Raw genomic sequence first — 24,171 nt, 5'->3', positions numbered from 1 at the left:
ATACCACAGTAAATAGACACAAAGTTTTGGGGGTGTCTGAGCAAGGTAATAAACGATGCAGTGAATTCTGGTCTCCTTCCTATTGGAAAGATGTTCCAAAACTTGAAAGAGTTCAGAAAAAATTTACAAGGATGTTGCCAGGGTTGGAGGATTTGAGCTATAGGGAGAGGCTAAATAGGCTGGGGCTGTTTTCCCTCGAGCGTCGGAGGCTGAGGGGTGACCTTATAGAGGTTTATAAAATCATGAGGGGCATGGATAGGATAAATAGACAATGTTTCTTCCCTGGGGTGGAACAGTCCAGAACTGGAGGGTTTAGGGTGAAAGGGGAAAGATATAAAAGAGACCTAAGGAGCAACATTTTCATGCAGAGGGTGGTGCGTGCATGGAATGAGCTGCCAGAGGAAGTGGTGGAGGCTGGTACAATTGCAACATTTAAGAGGCATTTGGATGGGTATTTGAATAGGAAGGGTTTGGAGGGATATGGGCCGGGTGCTGGCAGGTGGGACTAGATTGGGTGGGGATATCTGGTTGGCATGGACGGGTTGGACCGAAGGGTCTGTTTCCGTGCTGTACATCTCTATGACTCTATGGCTGGAAGTTGGAAAGGGAAACATTGTCGACATTTCTATCTGTTATTAAACATGATGATGCTGCCACCTGCTGATCACTGTAATACATAACACATTCAACATTTGACAACAATAAACACAATCCGACCAAGTTTATTTTGTCATGTTTCAATGATACCCTCCAACAGTGACATCACTGGAGTTTGCCGACTCACTGGAGGGCACCTCACTCAAATGAGGCAGCCACAAATGACACTCTCGTCAGAAAGCCTCAGCAGAAACAGAAAGGTGCCAACACTCCCATGGGATGGGGTTGTTCAGTCTGTCTTTGGTGCCATGGGCTGGGGGCTGATATCTAGAAATTTGCCAACAGGAAATATACAAAATGTAGGGGGCTCAGGCCAAGACTGTACACAGGTCAAAAGGGAAACCAGTATCCTCTATTCATTTAGTGTTGGAGCCATTACGACAACACTATATTTCAAGTAAAGAGCTGGAGGAGGAATTTCCACCTTAGACCAGACACTGCAGTTGCTTTGAAAGACAGAATTTTTTCCTGTTATAAGTTATTGAAGACTGGGCAGAATCTCTGCAGTTTTTCTCAAGGTTTTTTCACTGGGGGGTATATGATGGTAATATCACTGGCCTCATATTCAAGGGCCCAGGTTAATGCTCGAGGGGTATGGTTTCAGATCCCAACACAGCAGCTAGTGGAATTTAAATTCAATTCATAAAATTTTACCTTGAAATGTAGTTTGGGTAATGATAGTCCTAAAACTAATATCAGTTGCTGTAAAAACTAATCAGGTTCCAGTCCTTTAGGGAGGTGTTTTGTAAGCAGTATGCTGTGAGAAATGTGCCATAACATTTTCAGGAAGTGGTAGTGCTTTACCTAAGCATTGAGGTTGTGTCTGTGTTACCGATCTCCTCCGGAGCCTCAATGTCCATTATTGAAGGCAGTACCTACTGACACTGGACACCCCCATTGACTGCACACGCACAAGCGTTGCATGTACAGGCACCGCACATACATGGAGATTAGGTACCAGGTGGGTGCTGTGGGATTGTTTGTTTCCTTGAAGTGTGTGCCTTGATCCTGAAAAGGTTGGGAATCAGTGCTTTCGTGAAGAAAATCTGTTGCCTTACCCAGCCTAAATGTGACTCTAGACCAGCAAGAGTGTGGTTGACTCTTAACTGCCTTCTGGAAAGACCGAAGAAGCCACTCAGTTCAATGGCAATTAAGAGATGGACAAAAAAAAATGCTTGCATTGCCAATGGCACACAGATCCCTGAAAGGGTTATTTTTTACAAACTTTGAGATCAAAGGTACAGCAGGAGATCAATGGAATCCTCGTGGATATTTAGGTCTGAGCTACTTAAGTAATTAGTTTTGTTTATCTATTTTAAGGAAATCCTTGGACAAGTTCTTCAAATCACTGGACTTTATTTCACAGTTTTCCAGTGTCTCTATCATTGTTTTCCAAAATGTTTGCTTTATATAGGAACAGGAGTAGGCCATTCCACCCATTGAGAGATAGTGAGAACTGCAGGTGCTGAAGATCAGAGTCAAAAAGTGTGAAGTGATGCCTGCTTCAATACTGCATACAATCATGTTAAATCAAATAATGTCTTGTACCTACAACATCCCCATAACGCTTTACTCTATTAATAGATTTATGATTATCAATCACTACATTGAACATGCTCAACAAGTGAGCTTTCATAGCTCTCTGGAGTAGAGAATTTCAAAGACTGACAACCTCTGAGTAAAAAATTATTTTCATCTTGGTCCTAACTGACATCCTCCCTTATTTTTCAATTGTACCCCTGGTTTTAGACTCCCAATGAGAGGAAACATCTTATCTGCATCTACTCTGTCTATTCTTTTAAGTATTTTGTCAATGAAATCACTTCTCTTTATTTGAAAGTCTAGTTGCACATTACAGAAAAGATACGGAGGCTTTGGAGAGGATGTAAAAGAGGTTTACCGAGATGCTGCCTGAAACAAAGGGATTGGTTAAAGTGTGTCTGCTTTAACGCAAGGAGTGTCTGAAATAAGAGTGACAAACTTAGAGCATGGATCAGTACTTGGGGGCTACAATGTTGTGGCCATAACGGAGACGTGGGTTTCACAGGGGCAGGAATGGTTGCTTGATGTTCCAGGGTTTAGAACATTTAAAAAGAACAGGGAGAGTGGAAAAGAGGAAGGGCTGTAGCATTGCTAATCAGAGAATGTATCACAGCTACAGAAAAGAAGGTTGTTGAGGAAGGTTTGTCTACTGAGTCAGTATGGGTGGAAGTTAGGAACAGCAAGGGAACAGCCACTGCATTGGGGGTTTTCTACAGACCCCCTAATAGCAGTAGGGAGATTGAAGAACTCATAGGTGGGCAGATTCTGGAGAAATGCAGAAGTAGCAGGATTGTTGTTATGGGTGATTTCAACTTTCCCAATATCGACTGGAACCTCCTAAGTGCAGATGGTTTGGATGGAGCTGTTTTTGTCAGATGTGTTCAGGAGGGTTGCCTTACTCAGTATGTAGACAGGCCAATGAGGGGAGAGGCCATTTTGGACTTGGTGCTCGGCAACAAGCCAGGACAGGCATCAGATCTCGCGGTGGGAGAACACTTTGGTGAAAGTGATCACAACTGCCTCACATTTACCATAGCTTTGGAGAGGGAAAGGAACAGTTACAGAGGGAAGATACTTACTTCGGGAAAAGGAAATTCTGATGCTATCAGACAGGAGTTGGTAAGTACAGACTGGGAGCAATTGATCCACAGAAGGACACAGCAGACATGTGGAGACTATTTAAGGAGCAGTTGTTGCGAGTGATGCACGAATTTGTTCCTCTGAGACAGGTAAGAAGGGGTACGATTAAGGAACCTTGGATGACGAGAACAGAGGAGCTTCTCGTCAAAAGAAAGAAAGCAGCTTACATAAGGTGGAGGAAGCAAGGATCTTGCACAGCTTTTAGAAGATTGCAGGCTTGCTAGAAAGGAGCTCAGAAATGGACTGAGGAGAGCCAAGAGGGGGCATGAAAAAGGCTTGGCAAGAAGGATTAGGGAGAAGCCAAAGGCATTTTATTCATACATGAGAATAAGAGAATGATCAGGGAGAAGGTAGGGCTGGTCAGGGATAGAGGAGGGAACTTGTGCGTGGAGTCTGAGCAGATAGGGGAAGCCCTAAATGAGTTTTTTGCTTCGGTTTTCACCAAGGAACGGGACCTTGTTGGGAATGAAAACTTTGAGGAGCTGGGATACAGTCTTGACCAGATCAAATTGATGAAGTTGATGTGCTGGAAATTTTGGAAACCATTACGATTGATAAGTCCCCAGGTTCCCAGGCCAGACCAGATTTATCTTCGGCTGCTCCGGGAAGCGGGAAAGGAGGTTGCTAAACTGCTGGCGAGGATATTTGCTTCCTCACTCTCCATGGGAATCATACCGGAGGATTGGAAGGAGGCAAATGTTCCTCTTTTCAGGAAGGGTAATAGGGAAATCCTTGGCAATTACAGACCAGTCAGTCTTACGTCTGTGGTCAGCAAAGTTTTGGAAAGAATTCTGAGGGATAGGATTTATGACTATTTGGCAAAGCATAGTGTGATTAAAGGCAGTCAGCATGTCTTTGAGTTCTTTGAGGCGGTGACAAGACAGGTTGACGAAGGCCGAGCAGTGTATGTGGTGTATATGGACTTCAGCAAGGCATTTGATAAGGTTCACCATGATAGGCTCATTCCTAAAGTCAGGAGGTATGGGCTACAGGGAGATTTGGCTATCTGGATTCAGAATTGGCTGCTGACAGAAGGCAGAGAGTGGTTGTAGATACAACATATTCTGCCTGGAGGTCCATATTGAGCGGGATCCCACAGGTCTCTGTTCTTGGGCCTCTGCTGTTTGTAGTTTTTATAAATGACTTGGATGAGAAGGTTGAGGGGTGGGTTAGAAAATTTGCAGATGACACAAAGGTTGGAGGTGTCGTCAATAGTATCGAGGGCTACTGCAGACTGCAGCATGACATAAACAGGATGCAGAGCTGGGCTGAGAAATGGCAGATGGAGTTCAACCTGGATAAATGCAAAGTGATGCATTTTGGAAGGTCGAACTTGAATGCTGAATATAGGATTAAAGACAGGATTCTTGGCAGTGTGGAGGAACAGAGGGATCTGGGTGTGCAAGAATATAGATCCCTCAAAGTTGCCACCCCAGATAAGTTTCTTAAGAAAGCATATAGTGTTTTGGCTTTCATTAACAGGGGGATTGAGTTAAAGAGCCGCGAGGTTTTGCTGCAGCTCTACAAGTCCCTGGTGAGACCACACTTGGAATATTGTGTCCAGTTCTGGTCGCCCTACTATAGGAAAGATACAGAGGCTTTGGAGAGGGTGCAAAGAAGGTTTACCAGGATGCTGCCTGGACTGGAGGGCTAGCCTTATAAAGAAAAGTTGAATAAACTCGGACTTTTCTCTCTGGAGCGAAGGAGGAAGAGAGGAGACCTGATCGAGGTATACAGGATAATGAGTGGAATAAATAGAGTCAGCAGCCAGAGTCATTCCCCCAGGGCAGGATTGACTGGTACGATGAGTTGAAGATATTAGGAGGAAGGTATAAAGGAGACGTCAGAGGTAGGTTCTTTACGTAGAGAGTTGTGAATGCATGGAATGGGTTGCCAGCAGTGGTGGTGGAAGCAGAGTCATTGGGGACATTTAAGTGACTGCTGAACATGCACATGGATAGCAGTGAGTTGAGGGGTGCATAGGTTGTTATTATATTTTACATTAGGATTAAACCTCGGCACAACATCGTGGGCCAAAGGGCCTATTCTATGCTGTACTTTTCTATGTTCTATGTTCTAATTAGAGGGTACGAGCTATAAGGAGAGGCTAGAAAAATGCGAGTGGTTTTCTCTGGAACGATGAAGACTGAGGGGAGAATTGATAGAATTCTATAAATCAATAAGATGCACAGATGGAGCTGACAGTCAGAATCTTTTTCTCAGAGTTGAAATGTCTAATGCTAGGGGTCATGCATTTAAGGTGAGAGGGGGAAAGTTGAATGGATATGTGAGGGGCACATATTTTACACAGAGAGTGGTAGGAGTCTGGAAATGTGCTGCCAGCAATAGTGGTGGAGGGAGATATGATAGGAGCTTTTAGATCAGCGTATGAATTTGCAAGGAATGGAGGGATTTGAACCAATGGCAGGCAGAAGGGATTCATTTACTTTGGTGTCATGCTTGGCACAACATGGTAGGCCAAAGGGCCCGTTCCTGTGCTGTACAGTTCTATGTTCTATGTTCTAAGACAGGCCAAATTTGCCCAATCTCTCTTCCTGGGACAGTGCCTCATCCCAGGAACAAGTCTGATGAACCTTCATTGCACACTCTCCTTGGTAATAATATCTTTCCTGAGATAAAGAAGCCAAAACTGCTTACACCTCCCAGAGCTGAAAATGTGTTGCTGGAAAAGCGCAGCAGGTCAGGCAGCATCCAGGGAACAGGAGAATCGACGTTTCGGGCATAAGCCCTTCTTCAGGAATGAGGAAATTTGCAAGGAATGGAGGGATTTGAACCAATGGAAGGCAGAAGGGATTCATTTACTTTGGTGTCATGCTTGGCACAATATGGTAGGCCAAAGGGCCAAAGGGCCCAGAGACAATCTAATTAAACTTCTACATAATTGAAGCAAGACTTCATTACTTCTGTACTCAAATCTTCTTGCAATAATGGCTAATATTCCATTAGCCTTCCTAACATCAATAGGAATGACTCCCACAACCAGCCACCATTTGGACCTGTTTTTGACCAACTTGGCTAGGCCTAAGAGTAGGCCAGTAATGAGATCCTGTGCCCTCATCTCCCCCTCCAAATCGGTTGTAAGATCAGAACAGTGGGTCTAAACTGCAAACAAATCTCAAGGAGCAGCCTCCTTGGAAAATGAATGAAGTGTTGCAAACTCACCCAACCTGTGTAGGTAAGGAACACAGATTGCTCCAGGTCACAAAAAAGTCTTCCATTGAACTTTTGTGAAATAATTAAACAAGTTGACTAACAGATTACTCCTTACAGTGACACTGTAACTGAAATTAAATCTTCAAAGAATTGAAAAAAATCAATTGGAATATTATTTCTTGGTTTGAGGATGCATTTCAACGTATACAGTGCCCAAATAAGACTGCAAATATACTGCTAGCACTGCATTATCCATCTCCAAGAACACCTGGAAATAGGTGTAGCCAAAAAAAAAGTAGCAGTTGGATAGTTTTTCCTGATAATTAACGGTCCAATGTGAAAAAACTTCACAGAGGCTGATTTTCTGTCATTAGGTCACCCTTTATTTACACACGGACAGTCTATGACTATAGTACTGCCTTGTACAGAGTCAGGCACCAGAGTGTCAGAATCTCTGACACTCAATCTTTTTCTGTCAGCCAGGGCTCCCTGATTGCACCAGCATAATAGCCCCAGTCAGGGAACTCATATTCTTTGAGGTTCAGCTGGCTGACCTCTTTCCACAATGAAAGTCCATTACCCATCTGATTACACTGTACTTTAATTTATACGACTCTATGAGAAGTAACTCACCTCTTGACTCCCCAAATCTCTACAAGGCTCAGGTTAAAGCTGTGATGGGATTCTTTCCACTTGCCTGGATAAGAACAGTTCCAAGAACAATCAGAAAAACCCGACACCATGCATAATAAAGCTTGATCAACACACTATCCACTACCTGAAGGCATTCACCCCACACCACAACACCCTCCCCCACAAACACCAGTAATCATGCTTCAGTACATGCCAAATCCTTACCAAGGCAGTGACTGGTCAGGTGAGCTGACTCTTTTTTCACCTGCTTGAAGCTCAAATAATTGCAGCTGGGGCAACAATTCAGCCTTACAACATCTTCAATTGGCAATGGGGAAGGGGGCACAATCTTGGACTTTCCCACCCAGATTTTAATTTGTCTCAAGGCACGAAGGCAGCAAGGTTCTGGGACATCATCATCCTGCATAATTGTCTTCCCACTTCCAGGCCCATAACACTGGGACCAAAGGATTCCAACAGTTGATTATTTAACCCATCAAATTTATGCTGTCACTTTGGGGAGAAATCCATTCAGTCCAATGCCCCACCCTATGCCCATTGCTTTGCAAGTTGAATTAGTCCATTTCAAATGAGTGATTCTCTCTGCTGTCATCACTCTTGTGGACTGCAAATTCTGTTTGCTGCTTAAGGAATTTCTTTTATTGTCTGAAATCCTAAATTTGTGTCCCCTAATCCAAGTACCATCAGCTATTAGGATGTTTCTTCCTTGCCTACCTTATCCAAACCTGACATTGTCTTATACAACTCAACAAATCTCTCTCAACTACTTTTGCTCCAAGGGGAACAAGCCAAGCTTCCTGAATCTAATCTTCAACCTCACTGACATGCTCAAATCTCACAGACTCTAGCTTACCTATTTTATAAACACATCCCCTGATCAAATCAAAATCAGATGCTTGTGTTAATCCCTATGACTGTCCTGGCATTTACTTTTGAAATAAAATCCCTAGAACCACTCTTGTGAACCTTCTTGACACTCTTTTAAAGACCATCATTACCATTGCAGTGCAAGCCATCGGTGAGCGCTAAAGTGTATATTGAACTGTTGAACTGTATTATATTTGAGTCAAAGTTGTACCAAATGTATGATATAGCTGGCGCATTGCCAATCCCATTCTCTATAGATAGAGGTAGTCACTGCCCATAGATCGTGCCTTGAGGTGTTGAGGAATACAAGTTAACTAGGGACAGGCAATAAATGCTGGACAGCCAGTGACATCCACACTCCATGAATGAGTAAAATAAATGAAGGCCCAGAAATCATACCATCATTTAAAATTGTTATGTACCCACTCAAGACTTTCATGTTGGGAATTGACAGCATTTAATTTCTCTCTGCTGCCCAGGAAAAAAGCAAACAGCATATAAGTGGGGTAATTTTAGATTATAATGGTATGTTAATGCATATAACTATGCCTTTTTTGCACACTGGCAAGTTACCATTGCTTCGTGATATCGAAAATCTCTCTTTTTCTGTTCTCACTATATTTTCCCAAACATTGCCCACTTCATTCATGGGCTGGAAAAGGTTTTCCTGAGTAAGAGTGTCACATTGACCACTCCCCAGTCCTCTGGCATCTCCCCACTTCGAGGGAGGATTGGAAGGTTATTGTAAGCCTTTCAGTTATCTCTATTCCTAATTCTTTTAGAAACTAATCATACAAGCTATTTGGACCATGCGACATATCCATTAAAGATACAAGATTTTTCAGTGCCCCTTGCTTTCCAATTATCCCCTCATTCACTACCTCTAACATCTCCATTTCTATCATTCCTTTGTTAGTGTTCTCTTCTTTTGCAAGTTCAATAATACTTCACAAAATAGTTAATGAATATTCTAGCTTATCCCTGTGCTTCCAAGGACATATCAATCTTTTTGTCCCTAATAGGGCCCACTCCACTCTTACTATTTATTTACTATTTACAGGTTGGCAGATTTTTTGGGGGGTCCTGTTTATTCTATTCTCATAATCTCTTGCTGCCAGTCTTGTTATCATTTTCATTCCCCCCTTCAACACAGTTCTCACTCAAAGAATTCAGCTCAGATGGAACCAACTCCCTTTACTTTGATTCATCATATTTCAATCTCCCTTATCATCCAAGGATGATTTTGGTTGTCCAGCCTTGCTGCAGTGTAACTTGACTGCACTTAAATAAACTTCTTCTTAAAGACGATTCATAGTTTAACCTGTCAGTCTTTCATTCCAAAGATGAAATAAATAGACAAGGAATAGATGCACAATGACAATCTTGGAGATTAAAAGTTTACTTTTTGTAGAGTCGTAATATAGCATTGCAAACTGTACAAGGTAAGACGTTTTGATGAAGGGAAGGATTAAACTAAACTAAAATACACTGTTGAATTTCTTCTCCCAGTTAGAATCAAATTTTAGATTTAAATTTAGATTTATTGTCATATTAAAATTAGTGATAAGTGTTATTTTGTGTGTTATACACAAAGTGTTGCCATGCTTTGGTGCCATCTTGAAACATTGAATATGATGCACGATTTTACTGCAATGGAGTTCATCTTTCTCTTTTCTTCTTGTTCCTCCTCTAGTCGCTGTTTGACATCGGCCTGTTTGACGTCAGTCTCTGAAACAAGCTCCCGCTCCTCTGTAATGGGCTCTGGGGTCTTGGTTTCGTGTCTCCACCAACTGTAAAGAATTTCTCTTCTATGAGGCGGTATTCTATAACGGTGGGCCTTCTACTCGTCATTCTGTGACCGCTGTATCCAAGATGCTGCCATGGGCCTGCGGATACGTGGGCTCTGTACCTCCTGTTCCCCATTTGACGCTCCTCCAAATGCTGCCACCAGTCTGACAATCGTCCCTTTCGCAGATGCTTTTGCTTCTTCAGGCACACAGGCCTAGCTGCAGACTTGGAGCCTTGGCTCAGCCTGCCAGTCCGGGCTGGGGGAGTCAGCCCAGGACCTGCTGATTGCTTGCTGGGAGACTCCAGACTAGGGTGGAGCCGTGTCCAGCTTATCCTGGTGTTTGTGCCACTACAGCCTCTGCCAGAGGCCTCTTCCTTCACCTGCCACTCTCCAGGCTCTAAACAAAAGGAAAAGCAAAACTAAAAAGAAGGAAAGAGAAAATAAAAGAAAGAAACCAGATGGGATTAGACGAGCCCTGGGCTCAGCTACTCCGCCGCCATCTTGATTATTCCACCCTTACTCCAATCTCTCTGCCAAAGTCAAAAATTGCAAGAAAAAAGACCAACTTTAATCAATGATTTCCACCAAGGCCTTTAAGTGAGTTTCCATTTTGGATCATTCAAATGCTTCTTTTGAACGACATTGCCATCATAGTACCACCAGATTTTCAGTCTTTACACTGTTGGGCTCTTTCTCAACAGTGATGTTCATGCCAGTAATTCAATGTACATTTCAGTACTGGACTCACCAACATTAAGGGCACTTAAATGGTCATTGGATAAACAAATGGATGAAAATAGAACAGTGTAGGTTAGATGGGTTTCAGATTGGTCCCACAGGTCGACGCAACATCGAGGGCCAAAGGGCCTGAACTGCACTGTAACATTCTATGTTCTATTTATAATTAACACCAACCAGGATACTGGATTGAAGCTCAGTTGGATACAAAAGTATGAGCAAAAGACCATAACAGAATGCTGCCTCATAGAAAGAGAAATTCTTTCCAGATGATTTGATGATTTTAGCACATTGCAGAGAAAAATAAGAGTATGTAAGATATTGTAACCAGAATTTAGGAGGAACAAGACAGGAAAATTCAGACTAGGAATAACTATACCATTATTGACTAAATTGAAAAGGACAAGCAAATTTGCAAGGAAAGAATACACCAGGGTGATGTAGAATTTAAAAATGCCATTATATGTTCAAAAAGTGTTTGTTCCATTCACTTTCTGATCTATATTGTTCAGCTAGTAATTCCTCAGTTCTGTGCAGACAACCATTATGAAATATTTCTCTTCTACATTCCTATCTGTTCATTTTTTATCCAAAAGGGAATCGTCATTGGAGAGAAATACTGCCAAGACATTTTATTAATATCAAAATCTAAACTATAGACCTGATCCTCAGGAAAATCACAGAGATGACAAATTTGCTATTCATTTGTTCTCAGATAATAACCGCTGCATGTTTCAGTTATTTGGAATAAAGGGCTGGTGGCAAACTTGGACAAAGAGATGAATGGGAACATCATTGCTTTGGTTCCCTTCTAAGTCATACACCATTCTGACTTGATTATATATTGCCATCACTTGCAGTACAAGACATGGCAATTTCTTGCTGATAAACATCTTGAGAAACAACTTTTGAAACGTGCTGATGGGAATCAGCATTTTGCTTCTGAGCAAAATGTTTGTGGATTCAAATTTGCTGTGAGCTAACTACACTATCAGAGGTGTCTTCATTCACATGATTTCTTAAACTGAGATTTCATCAGCTCATTCAGATGAATGTTAAAAGATTTCATGGAACTATTCAAAGGAGTTTGATAAATCAGCCCTTAATGACACAGGTCCTGATCTCATTTTGACTTTGTTTAAACACAGATAAGAAAGTTCAATTCTAGAGATGATAGCAACTGCACTGGACATCATTGCCCCATGATCCCATTTGACATCAAGGAGCACTCGCAAAGCTGGGTCAATGAGAATGAGGCAGATCCCGGTTGGAGTCATATCTATCCTAAGGGAAAATGGATGCGATCATTGTAGATTAATCATCTGAGCTCCAGGACATCACTGCCGCAGTTCTTCAAGGTAGTGCTCGAAGCACAGCCATCTTCAGCTGGTTCCTCACTGACCTTCCCTTCATCAATAGTCTAACTTCACACAAGGGTGTCTAATGATGTGCAGCACAGATTAACAACCATACAGTACATTGTGTATTTTCAGGTATTTCCTCCTGTAATAGGAAGAGTCTGAAGACCTTTAAACTTTCGTGTAGGACCAGAATGCAAATATCTCACCAATATTTCCATCAATTCCCACTTTTGCCAGGAAGGGAAAGTGGACAGGGCTTAATTGACACATGGGGCAAGTTCAGAAGGGCCAAACAGAATGTAGCAGAGTCATTTGAGCTGAGTGCTGAGTTCCAACAGACCTCAGTTTAGAGATTACAAAGACCTTAACGTGACAGTCAGAAACATATGAAATAAGTACAAATAGGCCTGAAGGGCAAATAAAGTGTCATTTAGTGTCACAATCCAAAGTCTTTTAAAAAATTAGTGCAAATGGAACCTGCTGCAGCTGTCAGTGATTGTTAAGAAAATAAACTCCACAGAATTCCTATGATTGACAGGCAAGCTGGAGCAATATCAGTTCAAGCAGTCTCAATGTCTTTTAATTGCAGATTTTTATTGAATTCAAATTCCACCATCTGCTGTGGTGGGATTCACCAGAACATTACCTGGGTCTCCAGTCTCTACTAAACCATTGCCTCCTCACATATGAGCAAATGTCATGGCTGAAGCATTTGCATCCATCTTCAGCCGGAAGTGTGGTATGGATGATCCATCTTGGTCACATCCTTAGCAGAAAGATGTGTTGCTGGAAAAGCGCAGCAGGTCAGGCAGCATCAAAGGAGCAGGAGAATCGACGTTTCGGGCATAAGCCCTTCTTCAGGATTCCTGAAGAAGGGCTTATGCCCAAAACGTCGATTCTCCTGCTCCTTTGATGCTGCCTGACCTGCTGCGCTTTTCCAGCAACACATTTTTCAGCTCTGATCTCCAGCATCTGCAGTCCTCACTTTTTCCACATCCTTAGCATCTCAACATCTCAGAAGCTTGTCTTCAGCCAATTTTATTCACTCCAAGTGATATTAAGGTATAGGATAATGCAAAGGCTTTGGGTCGTGACAATGTTAGAGCAAGTAGTGCTGAAGACTTGTGCTCCTGAAGTAACTGTGAGACTGGACACCCAGATAATGTTCTGATGACATAGGTTTGAATCAGGCCACGGCAGATGGTGGAATTTGAATTCAATAAAAATTTGCAATTAAAAGTTATTAAAACTGTCTGAACTGATAGTACACCAACCTGCCTGTCAAACTGTTCCTGCAGATACATCACCTGATGTCTACCAGGTCTATCTTGTCCACAAAACTCCAAACCAACTAATTATCACCTTATCTGTCAACTCTCAACCGTGAGCAAAGTGATGGAAAGGATTGTCAACAATTCTAACACGCAGCATTTGCAAGGCAATAACCTATAACATGACAATTTGGATTCTGCCTTTACTACTCAGCTCCTGACCTCATACTATCTTGGTCCAAATATGGACAAAAAAGCTGAACTCCAGAGGTGAGGTGAGATTGACTGTCGCTGAAATAAAGGCAGTATTTGATTGAACATGGCATTGAGAAGCTGTAGCAAAACTGTGATTGATGAGAAAGCAGGGGAACAGGTTGGGGTCATGTAGAGCCCAAGTAACTCAAATCTTTCATCTTAATAAGCATTTTGAGGAAGGTGATAATGTGCCTTTTATATGCAACTGCAATCTTAAGCAATAAGCAATCATAAGATCTACTTCCTCAATGCTGTTCCCGTTTATTTGTTAAGTAAATTATTAGTGTTGTATTTAAATTTGTGGATGTTGTCATGAGTTATGTAACTTATTAGCAATTGCAACAATGGCGCTGAAATTCTTTAGGGGCTCATTCAACTTCTGCTGCTTGTGCTGGAACTCTGAGGGAGACTTGCAGAATGCCTGTAACTTTGGCAATAACAGAAAAGCAAGCAGCAACTGAAACAATGCCACAAGCAGCAATACCCACAAGGTGGTGCTGTCAGTGAACACTGACAGGCTTTCTGGATGCTGAAGAACACACAGTTTCATGTATTTATTCTTCTGTTGATTAACTTTGGTTAAGCATAAGTGAGCAATGACAGAACGTGCAGCAGTATCAGGCAGCAAGTGGGGCGAGGCCCGTCTCAATGTCGGGATCAGATCACTCCACTTTCATTATGCTTTTCAAGCACGCAGCAAATTTCTGACCAGACAACGTCACAATGCCAATTCATAGTCATTATTGTTTGTTAAATGCCTTGTAAATGCTACAACTGACCTCATTAATATTTCGACACCCACCTGACCAAACTCGCCAAAGCAGCTGGATGTCAGGAAAACTCAAGAAGAAAACGAGAGGGTGGGTCTAATGGATACAGCTTGCCACTTACTCCAAACAATCCCGTTCCTGGAAACTGGACAGCAATATCTCAGAGCACAATTAACACCACCGGTAATGCACACAGTTATCGACAAACATTGGCATCTGTCAAATCATCCTGAGCATCATGGCACATCTCCATGTACCAGCAGGTCATTCCCAAGGCTCAGATATGCTTGCAGAGTGCAGCAGTAACCAGCACTAGGAACACAGCAGCAACAGTAAACAGCCTTGAGTTCCTGCAGCAGTAACCAGCCCTGTGAACGTACAGAAGTAACCAGACTTGGGAACACTAAAGCAGCAGGAACAAGCCCTGAGAACACTGCAGCAGCTGTAACCAGCCCTGAGAACCTGCAGCAGTAACCAGCCCTGAGAACCTGCAGCAGTAACCAGCCCTGAGAACACAGAAGAAGCAGTAACCAGGCCCGAGAAACTGCAGCAGTAACCAGCTATGAAAACCCTGCAACAGCAACCAGCCCTGAGAACACTATAACACCAGTAGCAGCAATAACCGACACTAAAGCAGTAGTAGTCAACACTGAGAACGGTGCAGTGGCAGATACCAGCCCTGAGAACAGAACAGCAGTAACCAGCCCTAAGAACAGTGCAGTAGCAGTAAACAGCCATGAAAACAGTGCAGCAACAGAAACCAGCCCGGAGAACACTATAGCAGCAGTAACACGTCCTGAGAACCTGCAGCAGTAACCAGTCCTGACAACACTGCACCAGCAGTAGCTAGCCCTGACAAACTGCAGCAGTAACCAACCTTGACAACACTGCAACAGTAACCAGCCCTGACAACACTGCAACAGTAACCAGCCCTGAAAACACTGCAGCAGTATCCAACCCTGACAAACTGCAGCAGTAACCAACCCTGACAACACTGCAACAGTAACCAGCCCTGAGAACACTACAACAGCAGGAGCAGCATTAACCAGCCTTGAGAAACTGCAGCAGTAACCAGCTCAGAGAACACTATAACACCAGAACAGCGCAGTAGTAACTAACGCAGAAAACAGTGCAGCAGCAGTAACAAGTCCTGAGAACCTGCAGCAGTAACAAGCCCGAAGGAAATTGCGGCAGCGGTAACCAGCCCTGAGAACACTGGGGCAGTAACCAGCCCTGAGAACCAGCAGCAGTAACCAGGCCCGAGAACCTGCAGCAGTAACCAGCCATGAAAACCCTGCAACAGCAACCAGCCCTGAGAACACTATAACACCAGTAGCAGCAATAACCGACACTAAAACAGTAGTAGTCAACACTGAGAACGGTGCAGTGGCAGATACCAGCCCTGAGAACAGAACAGCAGTAACTAGCCCTGAGAACAGTGCAGTAGCAGTAAACAGCCATGAAAACAGTGCAGCAACAGAAACCAGCCCGGAGAACACTATAGCAGCAGTAACACGTCCTGAGAACCTGCAGCAGTAACCAGTCCTGACAACACTGCACCAGCAGTAGCTAGCCCTGACAAACTGCAGCAGTAACCAACCTTGACAACACTGCAACAGTAACCAGCCCTGACAACACTGCAACAGTAACCAGCCCTGAAAACACTGCAGCAGTATCCAACCCTGACAAACTGCAGCAGTAACCAACCCTGACAACACTGCAACAGTAACCAGCCCTGAGAACACTACAACAGCAGGAGCAGCATTAACCAGCCTTGAGAAACTGCAGCAGTAACCAGCTCAGAGAACACTATAACACCAGAACAGCGCAGTAGTAACTAACGCAGAAAACAGTGCAGCAGCAGTAACAAGTCCTGAGAACCTGCAGCAGTAACAAGCCCGAAGGAAATTGCGGCAGCGGTAACCAGCCCTGAGAACACTGGGGCAGTAACCAGCCCTGAGAACCAGCAGCAGTAACCAGGCCCGAGAACCTGCAGCAGTAACCAGCCATGAAAACCCTGCAACAGCAACCAGCCCTGAGAACACTAACACCAGTAGCAGCAGTAACCGACACTAAAGCAGTAGTAGTCAACACTGAGAACGGTGCAGTGGCAGATACCAGCAGTGAGAACAGTGCAGTGGTAACCAGTCCTGAGAACAGTGCAGTGGTAACCAGCTCTGAGAACACTACAGCAGCAGTAACAATTCCTGAGAACCTGCAGCAGTAACCAGTCCTGACAACACTGCACCAGCAGTAGGTTGCCCTGGCAAACTGCAGCAGTAACCAACCTTGACAACACTGCAACAGTAACCAACTCTGACAACACTGCAACAGTAACCAGCCCTGAGAACACTACAACAGCAGGAACAGCATTAACCAGCCTTGAAAAACTGTAGCAGTAACCAGCTCAGAGAACACTATAATACCAGTAGCAGCAGTAACCAGCCTTGAGAAACTGCAGCAGTAACCAGCTCTAAGAACACTAAAGCAGTCGTTGTCAACACTGAGAACAGTGCAGCAGAAGAAACCAGCAGTGAGAACACTGCAGCAGTAAACAGCCATGAGAACACTGCAGCAGTAACCAGCTCTATGCACACTGCAGCAGTAACCAGCCCTGTGAACCTGCACCAGATGTAACTGGCCCTGAGAATACTGCAGCAGTAACCAGCCATGAGAACAGTGCAGTAGTAACTAGTTCAGAAAACAGTGCAGCAGCAGTAACAAGTCCTGAGAACCTGCAGCAGTAACAAGCCCGAAGGAAATTGCGGCAGCAGTAATCAGCCCTGAGAACACTGGGGCAGTAATCAGCCCTGAGAACACTGGGGCAGTAATCAGCCCTGAGAACACAGAAGCAGCAGTAACCAGCCCTGAGAACCAGCAGCAGTAACCAGGCCTGAGAACCTGCAGCAGTAACCAGTCATGAAAACCCTGTAACAGCAACCAGCCCTGAGAACACTATAACACCAGCAGCAGCAGTAACCAACACTAAAGCAGTAGTAGTCAACACTGAGAACGGTGCAGTGGCAGATACCAGCAGTGAGAACAGTGCAGTGGTAACCAGTCCTGAGAACAGTGCAGTGGTAACCAGCCCTGAGAACAGTGCAGCAGTAACCAGCCCTGAGAACACTGCAGTAGCAGTAAACAGCCATGAAAACAGTGCAGCAACAGTAACCAGCCCGGAGAACACTATAGCAGCAGTAACAATTCCTGAGAACCTGCAGCAGTAACCAGTCCTGACAACACTGCACCAGCAGTAGCTAGACCTGACAAGCGGCAGCAGTAACCAACCCTGACAACACTGCAACAATAACCAGCTCTGAGAACACTATAACACCAGTAGCAGCAGTAACCAGCCTTGAGAAACTGCAGCAGTAACCAGCTCGAAGAACACTAAAGCAGTCGTAGTCAACACTGAGAACAGTGCAGCAGAAGAAACCAGCAGTGAGAACACTGCAGCAGTAAACAGCCATGAGAACAGTGCAGCAGTAACCAGCTCTGAGCACACTGCAGCGGTAACCAGCCCAGAGAACAGTGCAGCACTAACCAGCCCTCAGCCCTGAGAGCCTGCAGCAGTAACCAACCCTGAGAGCACTGCAGCAGTAACCGGACCAGAGAACCTGCACCAGATGTAACCAGCTCTGACAATACAGCAGCAGTAACCAGCCATGAGAATACTGCAATAGTAACCAGCCCTGAGAATACAGTAGCAGCAGAAACCAGCCCTGAAAACACTGTACCAGAAGCAACTAGCCCTGACAACCTGCAGCAGTAACCAGCCCTGAGAACCTGCAGCAGTAACCAGCCCTGAGAACCTGCACCAGATGTAACCAGCTCTGACAATACAGCAGCAGTAACAGCCATGAGAACACTGCAATAGTAACCAGCCCTGAGAATACAGTAGCAGCAGAAACCAGCCCTGAAAACACTGTACCAGCAGCAACTAGCCCTGACAACCTGCAGCAGTAACCAGCCCTGAGAACCTGCAGCAGTAACCAGGCCTGAGAATACAGTAGCAGCAGAAACCAGCCCTGAGAACACTATAACACCAGCAGCAGCAGTAACGTACACTAAAGCAGTAGTAGTCAACACAGAACGGTGCAGTGGCAGAAACCAGCCCTGAGAACAGTTCAGTGGTAACCAGCCCTGAGAACACTGCAGTAGCAGTAAACAGCCATGAAAACAGTGCAGCAACAGGTAACCAGCCCGGAGAACACTATAGCAGCAGTAACAATTCCTGAGAACCTGCAGCAGTAACCAGTCCTGACAACACTGCACCAGCAGTAGCTAGCCCTGACAAACTGCAACAGTAACCAACCCTGACAACACTGCAACAGTAACCAGCCCTGAGCACACTATAACAGCAGTTGCAGCATTAACCAGCCTCGAGAAACTGCAGCAGTAACCAGCTCTGAGAACACTAAAGCAGTTGTAGTCAACACTGAGAACAGTGCAGCAGAAGAAACCAGCAGTGAGAACACTGCAGCAGTAACCAGCTCGAAGCACACTGCAGCAGTAACCAGCCCTGTGAACCTGCACCAGATGTAACCAGCCCTGTGAACCTGCACCAAATGTAACCAGCCATGAGAACTTGCAGCAGTAACCAGCCCTGAGAACACAGAAGCAGCAGTCACCAGCCCTGAGAACACTGCACCAGTAACCAGCCATGAGAACAGTGCAGTAGTAACTCGCTCAGAAAACAGTGCAGCAGCAGTAACAAGTCCTGAGAACCAGCAGCAGTAACCAGCCCCAAGGAAATTGCGGCAGCAGTAATCAGCCCTGAGAACACAGAAGCAGCAATCACCAGCCCTGAGAACCAGCAGCAGTAACTAGGCCCGAGAACCTGCAGCAGTAACCAGTCATGAAAACACTGGAACAGTAACCAGCCCTGAGAACACTATAACACCAGTAGCAGCAGTAACCAGCCGTGAGAAACTGCAGCAGTAACCAGCTCTGAGAACACTAACACAGTCGTAGTCAACACTGAGAACAGTGCAGCAGAAAAAACCAGCAGTGAGAACACTGCAGCAGTAAACAGCCATGAGAACAGTGCAGCAGTAACCAGCTCTGAGCACACTGCAGCGGTAAACAGCCCAGAGAACAGTGCATCAATAACCAGCCCTGAGAAAACTGCAGTAGCAGTAACCAGCCATGAAAACAGTGCAGCAACAGTAACCAGCCCGGAGAACACGATAGCAGCAGTAACAAGTCCTGAGAACCAGCAGCAGTAACCAGCACTGACAACACTGCACCAGCAGTAACCAGCCCTGAGAACACTATAACACCAGTAGCAGCAGTAACCAGCCGTGAGAAACTGCAGCAGTAACCAGCTCTGAGAACACTAACACAGTCGTAGTCAACACTGAGAACAGTGCAGCAGAAAAAACCAGCAGTGAGAACACTGCAGCAGTAAACAGCCATGAGAACAGTGCAGCAGTAACCAGCTCTGAGCACACTGCAGCGGTAAACAGCCCAGAGAACAGTGCATCAATAACCAGCCCTGAGAAAACTGCAGTAGCAGTAACCAGCCATGAAAACAGTGCAGCAACAGTAACCAGCCCGGAGAACACGATAGCAGCAGTAACAAGTCCTGAGAACCAGCAGCAGTAACCAGCACTGACAACACTGCAGCAGTAACCAGCCCAAAGAACATTGCTGCAGCAGGAACCAAACATGAGATCAGTGCAGCAACAGTAAGCAGCCTGGAGAACACTGTAGCAGCAGTAACACGTCCTGAGAACCTGAAGCAGTAACCAGTCCTGACAACACTGCACCAGCAGTAACTAGTCCTGACAAACTGCAGCAGTAACCAACCCTGACAACACTGCAACAGTAACCAGCCCTGAGAACACGGTAACAGCGGTAGCAGCAGTAAACCAGCCTTGAGAAACTGCAGCAGTAACCAGCTCTGAAAACACTATAGCAGTCGTAGTCAACACTGAGAACAGTGCAGCAGAAGAAACCACCAGTGAGAACACTGCAGCAGTAACCAGCCCTGTGAACCTGCACCAGATGTAACCAGCTCTGAGAACCTGCAGCAGTAACCAGCCATGAGAACAGCGCAGTAGTAACTAGCTCAGAAAACAGTGCAGAAGCAGTAACAAGTCCTGAGAACCTGCAGCAGTAACCAGCCCCAAGGAATTTGTAGCAGCAGTAACCAGCTCTGAGAACACCGCAGAAGCAGTAATCAGCCCGAAGAACACTGGAGCAGTAACCAGCCCTGAGAACACAGAAGCAGCATTAACCAGCCCTGAGAACACTGCAGCAGCAGTAACCAGCCCTGAGAACACTGCAGCAGCAGTAACCAGCTCTGAGAACACCGCAGAAGCAGTAATCAGCCCGAAGAATACTGGAGCAGTAACCAGCCCTGAGAACACAGAAGCAGCATTAACCAGCCCTGAGAACCAGCAGCAGTAACCAGGCCCGAGATCCTGCAGCTGTTACCAGCCATGAAAACACTGCAACAGTAACCAGCCCAAAGAACATTGCTGCAGCAGGAACACGCCCTGAGAACAGTGCAGCAGCAGTAAGCAGCCTGGAGAACGCTGTAGCAGCAGTAACAAGTCCTGAGAACACTGCAGCAGTAACCAGCCCAATGAACACTGCACCAGCAGTACCTAGCCCTGACAACCTGCAGCAATTACCAGCATTGAGAACCAGCAGCAGTAACCAACCGAACAACATTGCAACAGCAGTAACCAGCCCTGAGGACCTGTAGCAGTAACCACCCCTGAGAATACTGCACCAGTAACCAACCCCAAGAACATTGCTGCAGCAGTAACCAGCCCTGAAAACACTGCAGCAGCAGTAACCAGCCATGAGAACAGTGCAGCAACAGTAAGCAGTCCGGAGAACACTGGCAGCAGCAATAACCAGCCTTGACAACACTACACCAACAGTATCTAGCCCTGACAACCTGCAGCAGAAACCAGCACTAACAACAATGCAGCAGTTACCAGCACTGAGAACCTGCAGCAGTAACCAGTCCTGACAACACTGCAGCAGCAGTAACCAGCGCTGAGAACAGTGCAGTAGTAACCAGCCTTAAGAACATTGCAACAGCAGTAACCAGCCCTGAGAACACTGCAGCAGTATCCAGCCCAAAGAACGCTGCAGCAGCAGTAACAAGTCCTGAGAACCTGCAGCAGTTAGCAGCACTCAAGAAGTGCTGCAGAAGTAACCAGCCCTGAAAACACTGCAGGAGCAGTAACCAACCTTGACAATCTGTAGCAGAAACCAGCAGTGAGAACACTGCAGCAGTAACCAGCCCTGAGAACACTGCAGCGGTAACCAGCTCTGAGAACACTGCAGCAGTAACCAGTCCTGACAACACTGCTCTATCAGTAACTAGCCTTGAAAACCTGCAGCAGTGACCAGCACTAACAACAATGCAGCAGTTACCAGCACTGAGAACCTGCAGAAGTAACCAGCGCTAAGAACATTGCAACAGCAGTAACCAGCCCTAAGGACCTGCAGCAGTAACCAGTCCTGAGAACACTGCACCAGTAACCAGCCCAAAGACCATTGCTGCAGCAGGAACCAGCCATGAAAACAGTGCAGCAACAGTGAGCAGACACCAGAGAACACTATAGCAGCAGTAACAAGTCCTGAGAACCTGCAGCAGTAACCAGTTCTGACAACACTACCAGCAGTAACTAGCCCTGACAGACTGCTGCAGTAACCAGCCCAAAGAACACTGCAGCAGCAGTAAGCACCCCTGAGAACACTATAGCAGCAGTAACAAGTCCTGAGAACCTGCAGCAGTAACCAGCTCTGAGAACACTAAAGCAGTTATAGTCAACACTGAGAACAGTGCAGCAGCGAAACCAGCAGTGAGAATACTGCAGCAGTAACCAGTCCTGACAACACTGCTCTATCAATAACTAGCCCTGAAAACCTACAACAGTTACCAGCACTGAGAACCTGCAGCAGTAACCAGCCCTAAGAACATTGCAACAGCAGTAACCAGCCCTGAGGACCTGTAGCAGTAACCACCCCTGAGAATACTGCACCAGTAACCAGCCTCAAGAACATTGCTGCAGCAGTAACCAGCCCTGAGAACAGTGCAGCAGCAGTAACAAGTCCTGAGAACCTGCAGCCGTAACCAGTCCTGACAACACTGCACCAGCAATAACCAGCCATGACAAGCTGCAGCAGTAACCAGCCCTGAGAACATTGCAGCAGTAGCAGCAGCAGTAACCAGCCCTGAGAACCTACACCAGATGTAACCAGCTCTGAGAACACAGCAGCAGTAACCAGCCCTGAGAACCTACACCAGATGTAACCAGCTCTGAGAACACAGCAGCAGTAACCAGCCCTGAGAATACAAAAGCAGCAGAAACCAGCCCTGAAAACACTGTACCAGAAGCAACTAGCCCTGACAACCTGCAGCAGAAACCAGCCCTGAGAACCTGCAGCAGAAACCAGCCCTGAGAACCGGCAGCAGAAACCAGCCCTGAGAACCGGCAGCAGAAACCAGCCCTGAGAACCGGCAGCAGAAACCAGCCCTGAAAACACTGTACCAGCAGCAACTAGCCCTGACAACCTGCAGCAGTAACCAGTCCTGACAACCTGCAGCAGGAACCAGTCCTGACAACCTGCAGCAGCAGTAACCAGCACTGAGAACACTACAGCAGTATCCAGCCCAAAGAACGCTGCAGCAGCAGTAACAAGTCCTGAGAACCTGCAGCAGTTACCAGCACTGAGAACCTGCAGAAGTAACCAGCTCTGAGAACACTGCAGGAGCATTAACCAACCTTGACAATCTGCAGCAGAAACCAGCAGTGAGAATACTGCAGCAGTAACCAGCCCTGAGAACACTGCAGCAGTAACCAGCCCTGAGAACACAGAACATAGAACATAGAACAATACAGCACAGAACAGGCCCTTCGGCCCACGATGTTGTGCCAAACATTTGTCCTAGCTTAAGCACCCATCCATGTACCTATCCAATTGCCACTTAAAGTTCGCCAATGATTCTGACTCTGCCACTCCCACAGGCAGCGCATTCCATGCCCCCACCACTCTCTGGGTAAAGAACCTACCCCTGACATATCCCCTATACCTTCCACCCTTCACCTTAAATTTATGTCTCCTTGTAACACTCTGTTGTACCCGGGGAAAAAGTTTCTGATTGTCTACTCTATCTATTCCCCTGATCATCTTATAAACCTCTATCAAGTCACCCCTCATCCTTCTCCGTTCCAATGAGAAAAGGCCTAGCACGCTCAACCTATCCTTATACGACCTATTCTCCATTTCAGGCAACATCCTGGTAAATCTTCTCTGCACCCTCTCCAAAGATTCCACATCTTTCCTTAAGTGAGGCGACCAGAACTGCACACAGTACTCCAAATGTGGCCTAACCAAAGTCCTGTACAGCTGTAACATCACTTCACGACTCTTGAATTCAATCCCTCTGCTAATGAACGCTAATACACCATAGGCCTTCTTACAAGCTCTATCCACCTGAGTGGCAACTTTCAAAGATCTATGAACATAGACCCCAAGATCCCTCTGCTCCTCCACCTCACTAAGAACCCTACTGTTAACCCTGTATTCCGCATTCTTATTTGTCCTTCCAAAATGGACAACCTCACACTTGGCAGGGTTGAACTCCATCTGCCACTCCTCAGCCCAGCTCTGCATCATATCTAAGTCCCTTTGCAGCTGACAACAGCCCTCCTCACTATCCACAACTCCACCAATCTTCGTATCATCTGCAAATTTACTGCCCCACCCTTCGACACCCTCTTCCAAGTCATTAATAAAAATTACAAACAGCAGAGGACCCAGAACTGATCCCTGCGGAACTCCACTTGTAACTGGGCTCCAGGCTGAATATTTACCATCTACCACCACTCTCTGACAACCTGCAGCAGATACCAGCCCTGAGAACCTGCAGCAGCAATCAGCACTGAGAACACTGCAGCGGTAACCAGCCCTGAGAACACTGC

This window comes from Chiloscyllium plagiosum, unplaced genomic scaffold, assembly GCF_037043375.1.
Source record: "Chiloscyllium plagiosum isolate Xiang-an unplaced genomic scaffold, Cpla_swu_hap1 HiC_scaffold_9, whole genome shotgun sequence".
NCBI classification, from domain to species: Eukaryota; Metazoa; Chordata; class Chondrichthyes; order Orectolobiformes; family Hemiscylliidae; genus Chiloscyllium; species Chiloscyllium plagiosum.
The sequence above is the reverse complement of the archived record's forward strand: the minus strand, read 5'-3'. Positions refer to the sequence as shown.